Below are 16726 nucleotides of genomic sequence, written 5' to 3' on the forward strand. Positions count from 1 at the left end.
TTGTTCATTGTCATGATGAACCAAAAGTGTTGAAGATGAAGATGTCCTTTGAACATCACCAGAACCTAGTGCATGACTCACAGAGAACGACAGATGTCCTAAAAACATTCCCACGTTTTTTAGATGTCAAAGGACTAGTGAGTTGTGCATTGGTTTTTAAAATCCAGGCTTTCATTTGGTTTGGCTGTTTACAGTGCATTGACCACTGATACATTTGTATGTGTATTTGATCAACAGCTGAATCAAGATTTTGTGCTGCTGTTTGGTGAGGAAACGTCCTCCAGGTTGCTTGAGAAGTGGGACACAACCTTCAAGCCGAAGGTTATCGAAGAGTCCAAACACCTGACTAAGTCAACCGAGCTGCACCGACTTCTAAATGCTGCTGAGAAACATGACTCCAGTAAGTAAGATAGTCTTGGTATCTAGTCAGTTGGCTAGTGTTATGTATTTTTTATGTCTAACTGATGGCGAGTTATTGTTTGTGTCTCCCGCCTCATGCAGGCTTTAGAAGAGCTGGACTATCTAACGGCTCTGGATAATGATGGGAACCTGTCTGAGATTGCAGTGATTATGTCTGAGTTGCCTCTGGAACCGCAGATGGCTAAGAGTCTGCTGGCCTCCTGCGAGTTTGACTGTGCGAGTGAGGTGCTAACCATTGCTGCCATGTTAACAGGTAATGTCATTCATTCTAACAGGCAAGAATAATGTGTAAGCCATGTATTTTCACCCCACTGTCTATCCATCCATACATGAACCATTTTGACAAACCACCTTATTATTGTTTTGTTTTTCTATACATCTGCATATCAGTGACTACATCTTTCATTATAGTGAAACTAATTCATCTGTTTAGTTAGGAGAAAAGATCCTGGTACTGTTTAGTTTTCGTGTTTGGTTGTGTCAGCATCTTTTTAAACTAGACTCACACCTCAACAGGTAGTACAGGTAGGGCAAGCTAGGACAACACCTAGCAATGTCAGGGGTTTGATTCCTAGAGATATACAGCGTATGTTTGTACTGATATATGTAATTCATGTAAGTTGCTCTGAAAAAAGCATCTGCCAAATACGGAAAACTTAAATCACATTTTGCTATAACATACATTCTATTCTGTGGAGCGGTAGTAGGGCTGCCAGATATGAACATTGAGGTTACCTTCATTAGGACCGGCATTTTGACACCTTATTGAACATGTTGGTTCATGATAAAAAGACACATTTTTCACCCTGCTGTATAAACTGTTTCATCCAGATACTTCTCACTCTATGTAGCTCATGTCAGTGTTGCAGACATGATAAATTAAACTGACTGAATTGACTGAATCCATGGTTTATGAAGTGTCCTATCCTCTTGCAGCTCCATCTTGCTTCCTGGCCCCTCCTGTGGAGTTTAAGCAGAAGGCTTTAGCATGTCATCACAGCTTCCACCATGCTGACGGAGACCACTTCACCCTTATCAATGTGTACAACGCCTACAAACACAGCCAGCACAGCTCACGTGAGTCACGTGAGAATTAAAACACACCAGACTCATTAACATATCAAACCCAAACACCCCTCTTTCAGTGTGTTTATTGAACGTTCTAAGCACCCCAAACATTTATTATATCAAATGTAGTGGTGGGACTTTAACGCGTTAATTTCGATTAATTAATTACAGGAAAACTAACAAACTAAAAAAATTAATGCATTTTAACACATTTAACGCATGAGACACTTTTGCACCATGGAATGTTTCTCAGTGCACGAGTTCCAGACATACAGATTATATGGACGCACAATAAGATGAGCATGATGGAGATGACTGAAGAGGCTACGCTGGTGGATGGGAAATTTAAATATAAGAAACTTCCAGATGGAAGTACAAACACAAATAGTGTTATTTGCACTTTATGTAGGAAGGAGTTCGCTTATCACAGGAGCACTTCCACCCTTCATTACCACCTCAACGCAAAACATGTTGGGGCTAACACGCAGGTCAGTAATGATAACTTAGCTGATAAATGTATTCCTAGTACGAGCAAACAGTGTCGCCAGTCAACACTCGACCACATGTCGGGGTTCAAATTAAGAAACAAAATTGACCAATTCACTGGCGAGATGGATTGCTGTGGACTGTAGAGCGCTCTCTGTGGTCGAAGGCTTAAGTAAGACGCGGCGAGTATGAATGTTTCCGCCGTTCGTGGAGGTTGGACCTCTATTAGCAACAAGAATTATCTTGGTGTGACAGCTTATATTATAGATGATGAATGTGAAGTCGGTTCACATAAGGGTCACTTTGAATGTTGTGTCACCATACCATATCAGTTCTGGCCAAATTTGATGATGTGTTTCTTGTATCTATAATTTTTACAAAGTTTAGTTTCTTAATAGAAATTTTAGATTTTTCTTAGTTTCTTCCATAACCAATACTGATGCATCTTATGTTGCTGTTTGTTGACCAAGCTGACTAGCACTAATAACTAAAACATACCGCAAGCAAGTGTGTTGTGCTACTACAATTCTCTATTTTTAAACCATTCAAAAACTGGAGCAGTTTGTCCTGACAAAGCAACCTGAAACTTCAAACTACAAAGAAAACAGACCAAATCATAATGAACATACATTGACCATTGTAACAAAAAATATGTCTTTTGATATTAATTGTCTTATTTTCTTAAAATAAAGGGAACACATCCAAATAACACATCCTAGATCTGAATGAATGAAATATTCTCATTGAATACTTTGTTCTGTACAAAGTTGAATGTGCTGACAACAAAATCACACAAAAATCATCAATGGAAATCAAATGTATTAACCAATGGAGGCCTGGATTTGGAGCCACACACAAAATTAAAGTGGAAAAACACACTACAGGCTGATCCAACTTTGATGTAATGTCCTTAAAACAAGTCAAAATGAGGCTCAGTATTGTGTGTGGCCTCCACGTGCCTGTATGACCTCCCTACAATGCCTGGGCATGCTCCTGATGAGGTGGCGGATGGTCTCCTGAGGGATCTCCTCCCAGACCTGGACTAAAGCATCCGCCAACTCCTGGACAGTCTGTGGTGCAATGTGACGTTGGTGGATGGAGCATGATATCCCAGATGTGCTCAATCGGATTCAGGTCTGGGGAACGGGCGGGCCAGTCCATAGCTTCAATGCCTTCATCTTGCAGGAACTGCTGACACACTCCAGCCACATGAGGTCTAGCATTGTCCTGCATTAGGAGGAACCCAGGGCCAACCGCACCAGCATATGGTCTGACAAGGGGTCTGAGGATCTCATCTTGGTACCTAATGGCAGTCAGGCTACCTCTGGTGAGCACATGGAGGGCTGTGCGGCCCTCCAAAGAAATGCCACCCCACACCATTACTGACCCACTGCCAAACCGGTCATGCTGAAGGATGTTGCAGGCAGCAGATCGCTCTCCACGGCGTCTCCAGACTCTGTCACGTCTGCCACGTGCTCAGTGTGAACCTGCTTTCATCTGTGAAGAGCACAAGGCGCCAGTGGCGAATTTGCCAATCCTGGTGTTCTCTGGCAAATGCCAAGCGTCCTGCACGGTGTTGGGCTGTGAGCACAACCCCCATCTGTGGACGTCGGGCCCACATACCGTCCTCATGGAGTCGGTTTCTAACCGTTTGTGCAGACACATGCACATTTGTGGCGTGCTGGAGGTCATTTTGCAGGGCTCTGGCAGTGCTCCTCCTGTTCCTTCTTGCACAAAGGCGGAGTTAGCGGTCCTGCTGCTGGGTTGTTGCCCTCCTACGGCCTCCTCCACTTCTCCTGGTGTACTGGCCTGTCTCCTGGTAGCGTCTCCAGCCTCTGGACACTACGCTGACAGACACATCAAACCTTCTTGCCACAGCTCGTATTGATGTGCCATCCTGGATGAGCGGCACTACCTGAGCCACTTGTGTGGGTTGTAGAGTCCGTCTCATGCTACCACGAGTGTGAAAGGACCACCAACATTCAAAAGTGACCAAAACATCAGCCAGAAAGCATAGGTACTGGGAAGTGGTCTGTGGTCCCCACCTGCAGAACCACTCCTTTATAGGGGGGGTCTTGCTAATTGCCTCTCATTTCTACCTGTTGTCTATTCCATTTGCACAACAGCAGGTGAAATTGATTCACAATCCGTGTTGCTTCCTAACTGAACAGGTTGGTTTCAAAGAAGTGTGGTTGACTTGGAGTTATATTGTGTTGTTTAAGAGTTCCCTTTATTTTTTTGAGCAGTGTATATGTTCTGAGAAAATCAACAAATCAATGAATTGCAGAGTGTTAAATACATTTAAAAAGCACACATATTCACTTAACTATTTTGCTATATTCCAGAGCAGTGGAAGCGACAGCATAATTTACAGAATAATTTAATTACAGAATAATTCAATTATTGTGGAACTGTTGATTTACTGCAGGTTCCAGTTTAGCACAATGGTGTGCTGATCATTACCTTAGTCTGGCTGCTCTGCAAACAGCCGATGCTGTTCGTGCAGAGCTCGCTGAGATCCTGAGGCGGATAGAGCTCCAGGTGTCTTCACCTGCGTTCGGCTCCAAGACCAACTGAACACCAAGCAGGTCCTACTGGCAGGCTTCTTCATGCAGGTAAAGCCATTAGACTCAGTATTCAGGCCATTAGACTCAGTATTCAGGCCATTAGACTCAGTATTCGGGCCATTAGACTCAGTATTCGGGCCATTAGATTCAGCATTCAGGCCATTAGACTCAGTATGAACGGCAGTTTCCAGTCTGGATGAGAAACTTCTTTGGTCAAGTTTTCTCATAATAAATCTTCAATGTAATACAACGAAATTTGTGCACAGTTCTTCTCACACAAGCCAGTATTTGTTAATATCCCATCAAATGCTCTTTGTAGTGTATATTTATAATGCAAACCAATGCTTGCTGTATGGGTTTCTAACTTAAAAGACCTCACAGGAATCATTAAATTTAGCTTTGACCCTAAGTGCCTGTTCCAATATCCCAGGTGGCCAGGGACATTGATGGATCAGGGAATTACTTCATTCTTACCCACAAGCACGTGGCTCAGATCCACCCTCTCTCGTGTTATGGGACTGAGCCACACAAACAGAACCTTCCAGTGGGTTGTATACCATGAGCACACGCTGTCAGAGAATAACTGCATCAGAACCGTCACCCAGATTTCAGCACGAGTAAGTCTTTTTTATGAGTTTTAAACGTGGTGTTTAATGCAACAACTATTATTTAGTTTGCATTTGATGAATGCTAATATGCCAGTGAGGTTTTTACTGCTAGAGAGTTTTTACACAGAACAGTCAAACCCATCAAATCCAGTTTTGCCCTGACATTGTTTGTCATGTAGCTAATTTTCTATTCTGGTTCGTTTGTTCCATTCCTCTGTACCTTTAGAGGCTAGAGCTGGAGGTTGAACTTGAATTAATGTCTTTACTTTCAAATGGCATGTACTTTCGAATGGCATGTGATTCTAAAATTACTTTTCATGTTATTTTATTCTTCCAACACCCTTTAGAGTTCAGGAATGTATGAAAACTGGAGATAATGACAAATGAAATGTAGTCAAATATGTAGACACATTCCTTTGTGTTTATATTGAAGTGTCTAATATTCACATTTCTGTTTATTATTCGTATGAACAGGTTCATCTGCATGGCTCCTCAATACTTCTTCTACAACTTGCCCCCTAGTGAGAGTAAAGAGGTACTGCAGCACATCACAGAGCACAGCTCAGCTGCACCCCCCAAGGGCAAGAGGGAACCCCAGATCCAGAACAACACCACCCATGAAGAACAGCCTTATGAACGCTGTGTCATACAGTGACGATGGAAAAATACATAAAGACATTAACAAGTAAATGGACTTCTAGAGGCATTAGTGAGACTCAAATTAAGGAACAGGAAACGGGTATTTAAATGCTGTACTGCAGTAGCCGCGCTAGTTTGAATGCACGTGAAGCTCTAGAGACTCGCATGTTGTTTCACATGTTGTTCCAAAACTGCAGCTACAAGTTTTGGAGTGTTGTATTTGAAGGAAGAAAAACTAGGATATTTTAGTTACATGGGGAAAATGATAGTAGTACTGGCTGCATTCTCTGGTTTTCAGGGTTTTTTGTGGTTGCCATTTTTTGTTTGGGTAAAGCAAAATACTTTAAATAGATTAAACTAGATTTCTGTCAATCTGTCAGCCTACATATTTCTACATATTTATTGTAAGCTGGTATTCTGCTAATATATGATTAGAACTTTTATAACAAATCGGCAGTTACACTTTTGGCAGTTACACTTTTGAAATTATAAAAATGTTTACAGAGTGCATCTCTGCATAACTAGAAAGAATTTGTAAGCACTAGAGATTCAACACGTAGTAACCGAGGGATCAGGGCTGTGTTATTACTAATTATTATTAAATGCAATTTGTGGTTTTATGTGGAATCAGATTTCATGGTGTTCTGTGTGTTTGCCGCAGTTTTCGAAATGCTTTGCAATCCTTTGATAGTTTTAATAGACTGTGTGTAACTATCAATCACGTGTTGAGCATAACAATAAGAAATGTACACGTTTGTATGTAGACATTTACTTGATATCTGTGCCTTTGTCGCGTTGTTTTTGAGATTCCTTTGGGCATATTTTGGAGTGCCCAAAGAAGTGGACAACCCGGCACCCGGTTGGAGTAAAGTGCCTTGATCAAGGGCACTTCAGTCATGGCCTGGCAATTGAACCCACAACCCTCCAGTCACAAGACCAGTTCCCTAATCCCCAGACCATGACTGCATGTATATGTACACCAAGGACTAGTCAAAAACACGTGTACACTGAGGTCTAGTCAAAAACACAGATGTGTACACTGTTCTCCACAAACTGCACTCAGAAAAAGATAAAACGTTTCTTTCTGAGACTCCAGTATCTTGAAGTACGCCATGAAATTTCTTGTTTGTTGGCTTGTTTGGTGTCTTTACAGGTCTGAGTTAAATTCAGGACATGTATCCTCTCACTAATGATGACAAATCTGACCTTCCTTCGGGTCTCCAGGCCATTCTGCCAGGGTACCTGAGAAGCCCGTTTGTACATGCGGCACTCAGCTATATTAGCTGTGGCTCTGAGGACGATTTTAAGTGTAATGACAATGACTGCTGGTGTCAGTGACATTTCAGAGAAGATGAACATCTGTTTGCTAATTAGTGACTGATTCTTTGAGTCTTCTAGCTGCCTGATGAACTAGGGTGAGTTTCCTGACCACATGGTGAGTTTCATGCACTTAGTTTTAGAGGACTGTTTGTTGTAATATGAGCATTCTGTGAAACCCTTCATGCATTACATACCTCTTTATTTATATTATTATTTAACAATTCAGTTGCCCCAGGAGTTAATTAATGCAAATTATTTTCCTTTTATAATCATCAAAGTTGGCCCACTATACATTTGATGATAGACAGGTGCATTGTTTGTCATCACTGAGCACTCTGGAAATGTTCAATGATCAATTCAAAATATTCTAACATATACATAATTGAAAAGTCTCTGTTTAAATTAGTAGGCATAAGAGGTAGCCCATTCAGGCATGATACAAAAATGCATTGATGCCTACATTTGTTTTCCTTAATTCAGTTAATACACTGTAGCTTTGTTTATGGCCTATACTTCTAGGGATATAGCTAAACACATATGTTACAACCATTTCTGAACTCGATATGCCCAATTGTTGTCCACATTTAAATGAAAACATTTTGGATAAATATTTTGGATGAATGTTTTAATTACATTAAATTCTGTTCATATTCTCTTATCTCTGTCCAGTCACAGAGTTCAAATTAAATATTTAACAATGAGTCAAATGATGCAACAAATATGTAAGCTGTTGCAAAAAATAATAAATAAATACAGTACAATAAGTGCAGAACATGTACAAGTGCAAAACTCAAATGGAATTTAAATCAGACTTTTCTGCAAATAAAGAATGTTCATTAAATATTATTTTAATTAATCAATCAATCATCAGTTATTTATATAGCACCTTACACAACCAAAGTTGATCAAAGCGCTGTACACAATGGAATCAAAAATAAACTAGTATGGTCTTTTTTATAAACGTTTTTATAAACTAGTATGGTGATTTAGTCCGTGTGCAGTTGGCAATGATACCATTTGCACATAATTAGATGTTGAAAGCCATCCTAAATAAGTGTGTTTTAAGTTTGGCTTTAAATATTGGTAGATCAGTGATGGAACGTGGAACAGTAGGCAAGGCATTCCACAATTTAGGACCTGCTACTGCGAAAGATCCATCACCCCACTGCTTACACCTAGACCGTGGAACCTCCAGTAGATATTGTCCACCTGAACAAAGATCTCTGCCAGGCTGATGTAACTTTATAACGTCACCTATGTAGGGAGTCCATGGACTGCACAGAAAACAAACAGGATTTTAAACTGAATTCTAAATTTTACTGGGAGCCAGTGAAGAGAGTAAAGAACAGGAGTAATGTGATCGTGCTTGCGAGTATTAGAAGAAACCAGGCAGCTGCATTCTGAACCAGTTGCAGGCGATGGAATTTATAAGATTAGTCTATTTTGATTATTTTTCACTGATACACTTTACTGTCTCTTAATATAAAATATTAGTCAAAATTATACTGCTGGATTAAAACTAAAAAAGTCTGTTTCTTAGCATTTGATTTTCAAATCAAGGCAATTTTAAAACTGTCCACTAGACGGCGCAATGGTGTAACCAGTGTCCTAAAAAAGTTCAATATTGAAGGTACAAAAATAAATTAAAATATCCTGTGGATTAGGAAACTGGAAGACACCACAGAAACATCCTGGCACAATAAATATGTCCATATCTTCATACTACATTTGGTAAAATACTACCACTTGATGTGATGTTAATAGATATTCAAATAGATGTGACATATTCTAAAACTATATACAGTCATATTTTGCAACAGCTATTTCAGTTTAATATATCTAATAACTGATGGACACAGTAATAATTCAGGATTTAAATGAGGTTTATCGTACTAACAGAAAATGTGCAATATGCATTAAAACAAAATTTGACAGGTGCAAAAGTACGGGCACCTCAACAGAAAAGTGACATTAATATTTAGTAGATCCTCCTTTTGCAAAAATAACAGCCTCTAGTCGCTTCCTGTAGGTGTTATTGAGTTCCTGGATCCTGGATAAAGGTATTTTTGACCATTCCTCTTTACAAAACAATTCCAGTTCAGTCAAGTTTGATGGTCGCCGAGCATGGACAGCCCGCTTCAAATCATCCCACAGATGTTCAATGATCTTCAGGTCTGGGACTGGGATGGCCATTCCAGAACATTGTAATTGTTCCTCTGCATGAATGCCTGAGTAGATTTGGAGCGGTGTTTTGGATCATTGTCTTGCTGAAATATCCATCCCCGGCGCAACTTTGTGCCAGGATGTTACGAATATAATCTTGTATGCGGACGATACTGTTCTGTTCACCCACGGAAAAAGTAAAACAGAAGTGGCCATAAAATTAACAGAAGAACTGAAAAAGGTTATGGTCTGGTTACAAAATTGTTGTCTTACACTAAATTTGGAAAAGACAGTTACAATGTACTTTGAAAACAGATACAAATGTTCTAATTATTCAGATATTTATATAAATAGGGAAAAAATAAAAAATGTAAATAGCTTTAATTATTTAGGTGTTACTCTTGACTCATCTTTAACTTTTAAAAATCATGTAAAAAAACTGTGCAAGTCTTTGAATCTTAACTTGGTAAATTTTAGGTATATTAGAGGATCTCTCTCTACGGAGGCATCACATATGTACTTAAATTCTATGATTCTCTCACGTTTTCAATACTGTATGACAAGTTGGTTGCAGGCTAGTAAAACAGTCTTAAAGCCTTTGGAATTAATTTTTAAAAGTGCTATAAAAATTCATGATAAAAAATCTAGACAATATGACCAATGTCATATTCTTTCTAAATATAATTTTCTTAGTTTTGACAATTTAATAATCTATGCAAATATTTGTCTACTTTTTAAAATCATCTATGGAGTAGCTGCGCCTCCTCTAAGAAGGTTTATAACATTGAGCTCAGAAAAAACAGCTCGAGTCACAAGAGCAACCTCAAGAGGAGAGTGCAGCATCCCAAAATATAGGACCTCCTTTGCTAAATCTGCGTTCTCAGTTGTTGCCATGAGTCACTGGAATACTTTGCCAAATGAGATTATAACATGTAAAAGTTTCCCAACGTTCGCACATCTGACAAGGAAATGGCTCTTATCCAAACAAGTTTGCACCCATTAGTTACGACGTGTGAGTGAGAGGTTTGTCTGGGAAAGTTTCATGATGTACAGGTGTGTGTATGTGAACAAATTAGTGTTTTGTGATAACTGGAGGATTTTTTGTAAGTTTTATGAATGGTGTAATTGACAGATGAATTTTATATGTTGTATGCCCGTATTTATGTTTAACGGTTTCTGTCATCCACTAAACAGTATTTTTCTGTATTCTGTCTAAACATCAACCTGTCCAGAGACTACAGGTGGAAATTAGCATATTGCTACAACCTGGCACACTACATTTCTCCGGATTTTTAGGTTAATGTATTTGTTGTGCATTGTCTCTGATGAATAAAAAAAAACAAAACAAAACAAAAACTTCAACTTGGTCACTGATTCTTGAACATTATTCTCAAGAATCTGCTGATACTGAGTGGAATCCATGCGACCCTCAACTTTAACAAGATTCCCGGTGCTGGCATTGGCCACACAGCCCCAAAGCATGATGGAACCTCCACCACATTTTACAGTGGGTAGCAAGTGTTTTTCTTGGAATGCTGTTTTTTTGCCACCATGCATAACACCTTTTTGTATGACCAAACAACTCAATCTTTGTTTCATCAGTCCACAGGACCTTCTTCCAAAATGAAACTGGCTTGTACAAATGTGCTTTTGCATACCTCAGGCGACTCTGTTTGTGGCGTGCTTCCAGAAACGGCTTCTTTCGCATCACTCTCCCATACAGCTTCTCCTTGTGCAAAGTGCGCTGTATTGTTGACCGACGCACAGTGACTCCATCTGCAGGAAGATGATGCTGCAGGTCTTTGGAGGTGGTCTGTGAAATGGTCTTCCATTTCCTTACTATGTTCCTCACAGTGGAAACTGACAGGTTAAATCTCTGAGACAACTTTTTGTATCATTCCCCTGAACAACTATGTTGAACAATCTTTGTTTTCAGATCATTTTGAGAGTTGTTTTGAGAAGCCCATCATGATCTCCTATTCAGAGGAGATTCAAATAGGAGAACAACTTGCAAGTGGCCATCTTAAATACCTTTTCTCATGACTGGATACACCTGGCTATGAAGTTTAAAGCTCAATGAGGTGCTTCAATAAGTCATTTAAAAAGTAGTTAGCAGTGTACAAATCAAGAAAATGATAAGGGTACCCATACTTTTGCACCTGTCAAATTTTGTTTTAATGCATATTGCACATTTTCTGTTAGTACAATAAACCTCATTTCAATCCTGAAATATTACTGTGTCCATCAGTTATTAGATATATGAAACTGAAATAGCTGTTGCAAAAACCCAAATTTTGATTACAACAAACGATTAAGATGAATAGGGATGTCCAAACTTTTTCATATGACTGCACCTACAAATGTTTCCCATAAAGCAGCATATGAGCATGTATCTCTAAATATGAGAATACAACAAAAAGCAGTGTATTATATAAACCATTTGATCATATGCTCGTGTTTAATTGGCAAGTAGTAAAAAGCCAAATATATATCTTTCCACTATACACCATACACATATACAGTATAAGACAAAAAGATTTTACACTTATTTAAATGTTAACCTGTGCAAATATGCATGGTTAATATACATGTCACATAGGGCCACGCCCCCCTCTCTAGCTGTCACTCCGGTACTGTTCAATGTGCCTGTGTTCTCCTCGTCTGTTTATCCCGCCCTGTTTCTATGCTTTCCCTCTGTCTGTCACACCCCTGTCGGTGTTCTCTCCTGCTGTCAGTCCTGTCCATGTCTTCTGTGTAACCTTGTTTAGATCCATTCCCCAGTTAGTACGGTCCGTGTCTTCTGTGTAACCTTGTTTAGATCCGTTCCCCAGTTAGTCCAGTCCATGTCTTCTGTGTAACCTTGTTTAGATCCATTCCCCAGTGAGTCCAGTCCGTGTCTTCTGTTGTTCAGCTCAGGTGTTTCTAGTTTGTCTTGATGTGTTTGGTACTTGTACTCCCTGTGTTTCAGTCCCTTTTTGGAAGTCATTGTGGTGGTAATCCTGGTTGTGTGTTTATCTGCCTTGTTCTGAGTTCTTGTATTTGTTTTATCCTCTGTCTTTTGTTGTCCGAGTTATCCGGTCTGGTTGTTAGTTCTTGATTTGTGATAGCCTCGTTACCCTCGTATCCTCTATGTTAGCACTCCAGCTATAAAACCCTGCTCTCCTCAGCATTTGTGTCCGCTTCTTAGCTCTCAGTCGTTACAATACATTTTAAAATGCATTGTATTTATTTCCTTTCTAAGCTTTTTGCCTTGTGGCATTCATTGACACAATCAATGAGGGATTATCTAATGTTTTTGAATTACAATAATGAATGGTTACTGGAACAAAAAATCTACATGGATTTGGCAAGGGTGTATCAAATATTGCCTAAAATGGAATACATAACCTGGAGGAGCAGTTATGGCCAGTTGACACCTCTGTGAATCACCCCTGATATTGGGTGTAGTCTAAAATCCATGCCCAAAATACAGGTTTTATTTTGAGAAGGGAGAGTCAGTGACACATAAAAATACTGGCTGTAAAATTTAATCATTCATTTATACAACAATCAGCAGGTTGTCCATCACTGCAGGAGATGCTCCATGCGCTGGTTGATAAATGAGAAGCCAGCAAAGGCACCCTGGTCGGTTAAGCCAAACACACCTTTCTCACACATGGACAGGCGGTCATTTAAAAATTCCTGCTCGCAGTCGCTAGAGTCACTGGATGATTTCTGTGGTTGGAGGAGAATGGAAGCAAATCACATGATGAACAGAGGCTGCATTTCAGTATCTGTATTTTTGCAATTTGCTCTATGAGCATACAGTATGAAAAGTAAAAAATAAAAAAAAAACAGGAATGAGAGATGACTGTAAGAAATGGAAAGAAAGCTCATACCACTTTTGGCACGTAAGGGGGTTTGATTTCTCTCCTCTCCAGATCAGCCCAGTTAATGATCTCAAAGAATGAGTGACCTCTGATATTCCCCACAACACCCAGTCTATGAGAAGGGTCTCGCTCAAACAGCTTTGTTCATGGAAGAAAACCAAAAGCAAGAATATTATTCATAATAGAAATATCTCAGTGTATCTCCTTTCTAAGTGCATAATAGCAGAACTCTATTCATGTCTTGGTTGTGAAGTATTATTAGTATTATTACTATTATTAATGTGTCATCAGGTGTGGTTTTGTGCATGCTTACTCGCTCTAGCAGGTCTCTGGTATCCAGTGTTATACTGTCAGGGAATTCAGGTGTGTCCGTAAGGATGGACTCATAAAGATCATCTACCTCATCACCATTGAATGGAGGCTGACCAATCACCATCCCATACAGGAGCACACCAAATGACCACCAGTCCACAGAAAAAGTATACTGCTGACCCAGAATGATCTACACAGACACACACACATTCACATTCAGGGCATACTGAGTTACATTGACATTGCTACAGGTGAGAACATTCAATGTCAAATTAATTTGATGCCATCTCATACCTCAGGGGCCATGTAGTATGGTGTCCCACAGATGGATGTGGCACGATTGTCACCAAAAATATTCTCCTTACACAGTCCAAAATCCGCTATCTTTATGTGACCATCTCTGTCTAGCATGACATTTTCCAACTTGAGATCTCTAATGCAGGAGAGAATTACAAAAATGTGGCAAAAATGTGGTTTAGTAGACAAGAACAGTAAAGGTGAAAGTACAGAATGTCAATTTAGCTTTGTTTGTGTGTGTAACCTGTGGATGACGCCTTTTCCATGGAGGAACTGCAGTCCACACACAATTTCAGCTGCATAGAATCTGGAAGGAAGAAACAAACCAGGAGCCATCAGACCGCACTATAATTACACATACCTACGTTTATATTTATATAAGGCATACAAAAAACATCATTGTGTGTGTGTGTGTTGCCTCACGTGGCTCTGTAGAGGTCAAAGGATCCTTCCTCCTGTATGTGGAAGTTCAGGTCACCTCCAGTCAGGTACTCCATTACGAAGTACAAGTATTCCTAACATGCAGACAATGCCATAAACACTTTGGTATGAGTACAAGCAGAATTACTGACTCAACAATCATTTAAATACCACAGTGATTCCATGAAGTATAAGTTACAGTAAACAGTTGTGACAATGCCTGGTGTGGTTAATTACTGCCTACACAAAAGTGTCCTGCTGGACATCCCATTACTATTGACTGAGAGGTGGAGGAACTGTATAATATAACCTTTCATTTGTTCTTTACTACCTTGGTCTGAAAGGAGGAGTAAAGGTGCGTTAGGAAGGGACAGTCCCAGGCCAGCGCCAGCACCCGCTTCTCCACCATGGTGGACTCTACATCCTCATCCATCAGCACCACATCTTTCCTCAAGGCTTTCAAGGCAAACCACTCCTCACTGCCCTTAAGTTCTGCCAGAAAAACCTGAGCAGGGACCAAGGGAGAGAAATAGACAAACAGACCAGAGTGAAAGAAAACACACACACACACACACACACACACATCCATGAAATATGAAGATTTGATGGAATAGTGTTTGTTTGGTCTATTCTTGTGGAGATAGTATTTAATAATAGAAGGGCAAAAGGACAGACATGTAAAAATGATAAGACACAGAGTCAGTGCGTGTGTGGAGGACGCGGGAGCAGTGTGACGGGGAAGACTCTACCTTGCCAAAGGCTCCCTTGCCCAGTACACTGTGGAAGGTGAAGTGCTCCGCAGTGATGAGTGTCTGGTGGCTGATCCGGGACAGGGGGCGAGGACTCGAACCCTCACACAGACCACCATATGGAGACACGTCTACAGAGATATACAGTACATTTTTACACATCCAGACTCACCTGGCTGACTTGGGTGAGTGCCTCAGCCAGTAGTTTCTGGCTGATGCTACACAGATTAGCCACTTTAGATTGGCACTTGTGATGAACATTCATGCCACAGTCCGAGGACATTTTGACAATCAGAAACACAAAGACATACACATATTCTAACCCAACCCATGCACGTAATCTCTCGCTCACCCTCACACTTTCATCTCCAAGAAGAAACATTTGAAGTGAAGCTTAAATCAAAATATATTAATAGTTGTAAGTTCAAGTGCATATAGTTTTTTTTTTGTAATAATTTTTTTCCATCATTGGGTGAATTACAAAGGCAGCCCTGCTCTTCCCTACAGAGATACATGTGACACCATATGCCCTGTGGCAGGAGACGCCAGAAGTAATGCGAGTAATGTGAACCAGGGCTAGATTCGGCCCTTTAATGAATTTGTACCGGTCCAATTACATTCGCCACCCCCCCATTTGTATTTTATTACCATTTTGTTTGGGTTATATGGGACAGGTGGGGCATGGAATAAACAACCTACCAACCTACCACTGCATGTTAGACAAGCCCCTTCACTGCCCATTTTTAAAACAAGTCTTAAAACTCACTTTAATTCATTGGCTTTAAACACAGCATGAGACTGTATATTTTTAGTTTTTACTGCTTTAGTTTAATTCTTTGATTTGATTCCTTTTACCGCTTTAGTTAATATTTTTTATCCATTTTTTGTTATTATTTGTTTTATTTCTAATGTTCTATTCTTATGTACAGCACTTTGTTTCGGCTGCCGTTCTTAAAGTGCTCTATAAATAAAGTTGAGTTGAGTTATATGAAAATAACTATTGAACATGTTGATATCAGCAAATTACAATATGTTAACTTGAGATTCACCTAGAGATGGGTTGTAGGAGACCTCAATCTGATCAAGGACAACGGGGAGGTCCTCCTCCCAGTCCTCATCCAGAACGCTGTTATTCAAAGGTACTACTGCAAAAATGATTTTTTCAAGAAGCCATAATTAAATATTACATGAAAGTAACAGGTGAATGTTTTTCATCTGAATTGTGTTAATGTGCGCTTGTCTGATATGAATAGCTATTGAACACGTTGATGTCAGCAAATTATGAAATATGTTATCAAATTGATATTCTGTATGAATGTGTCTTGGTCACCTAGAGATGGGTTATAGGAGTCCTCAGTCTCGTCCAGGAGAACGAGGAGCAGCTCCTTACAGGCCTCATCCAGAATACTGTTATTCAGAGAGACCTCAATCTGATCAAGGCCAACGGGGAGGTCCTCCTCCCAGTCCTCCTCCAGAACGCTGTTATTCAAAGGTGCTACTGCAAAAATGATTTTTTCAAGAAGCCATAATTAAATATTACATGAAAGTAACAGGTGAATGTTTTTCATCTGAATTGTGTTAATGTGTGCTTGTCTGATATGAATAGCTATTGAACACGTTGATGTCAGCAAATTATGAAATATGTTATCAAATTGATATTCTGTATGTGTCTTGGTCACCTAGAGATGGGTTATAGGAGTCCTCAGTCTCGTCCAGGAGAACGAGAAGCAGCTCCTTACAGGCCTCATCCAGAATACTGTCATTCAAAGGTGCTACTGCAAAAATGATTTTTTCAACAAGTCCTAATT

General features: G+C 39.8%; 1 pseudogene; it reads left to right on the forward strand.

Moving 5' to 3' along the window:
- Window positions 1–495: 495 nt before the first annotated feature.
- Window positions 496–5804, forward strand: LOC143519771 (putative pre-mRNA-splicing factor ATP-dependent RNA helicase DHX32; annotated as a pseudogene).
- Window positions 5805–16726: the final 10922 nt, after the last annotated feature.

The sequence above is a fragment of the Brachyhypopomus gauderio genome, chromosome 7 (genome assembly GCF_052324685.1).
Source record: "Brachyhypopomus gauderio isolate BG-103 chromosome 7, BGAUD_0.2, whole genome shotgun sequence".
Lineage (NCBI taxonomy): Eukaryota > Metazoa > Chordata > Actinopteri > Gymnotiformes > Hypopomidae > Brachyhypopomus > Brachyhypopomus gauderio.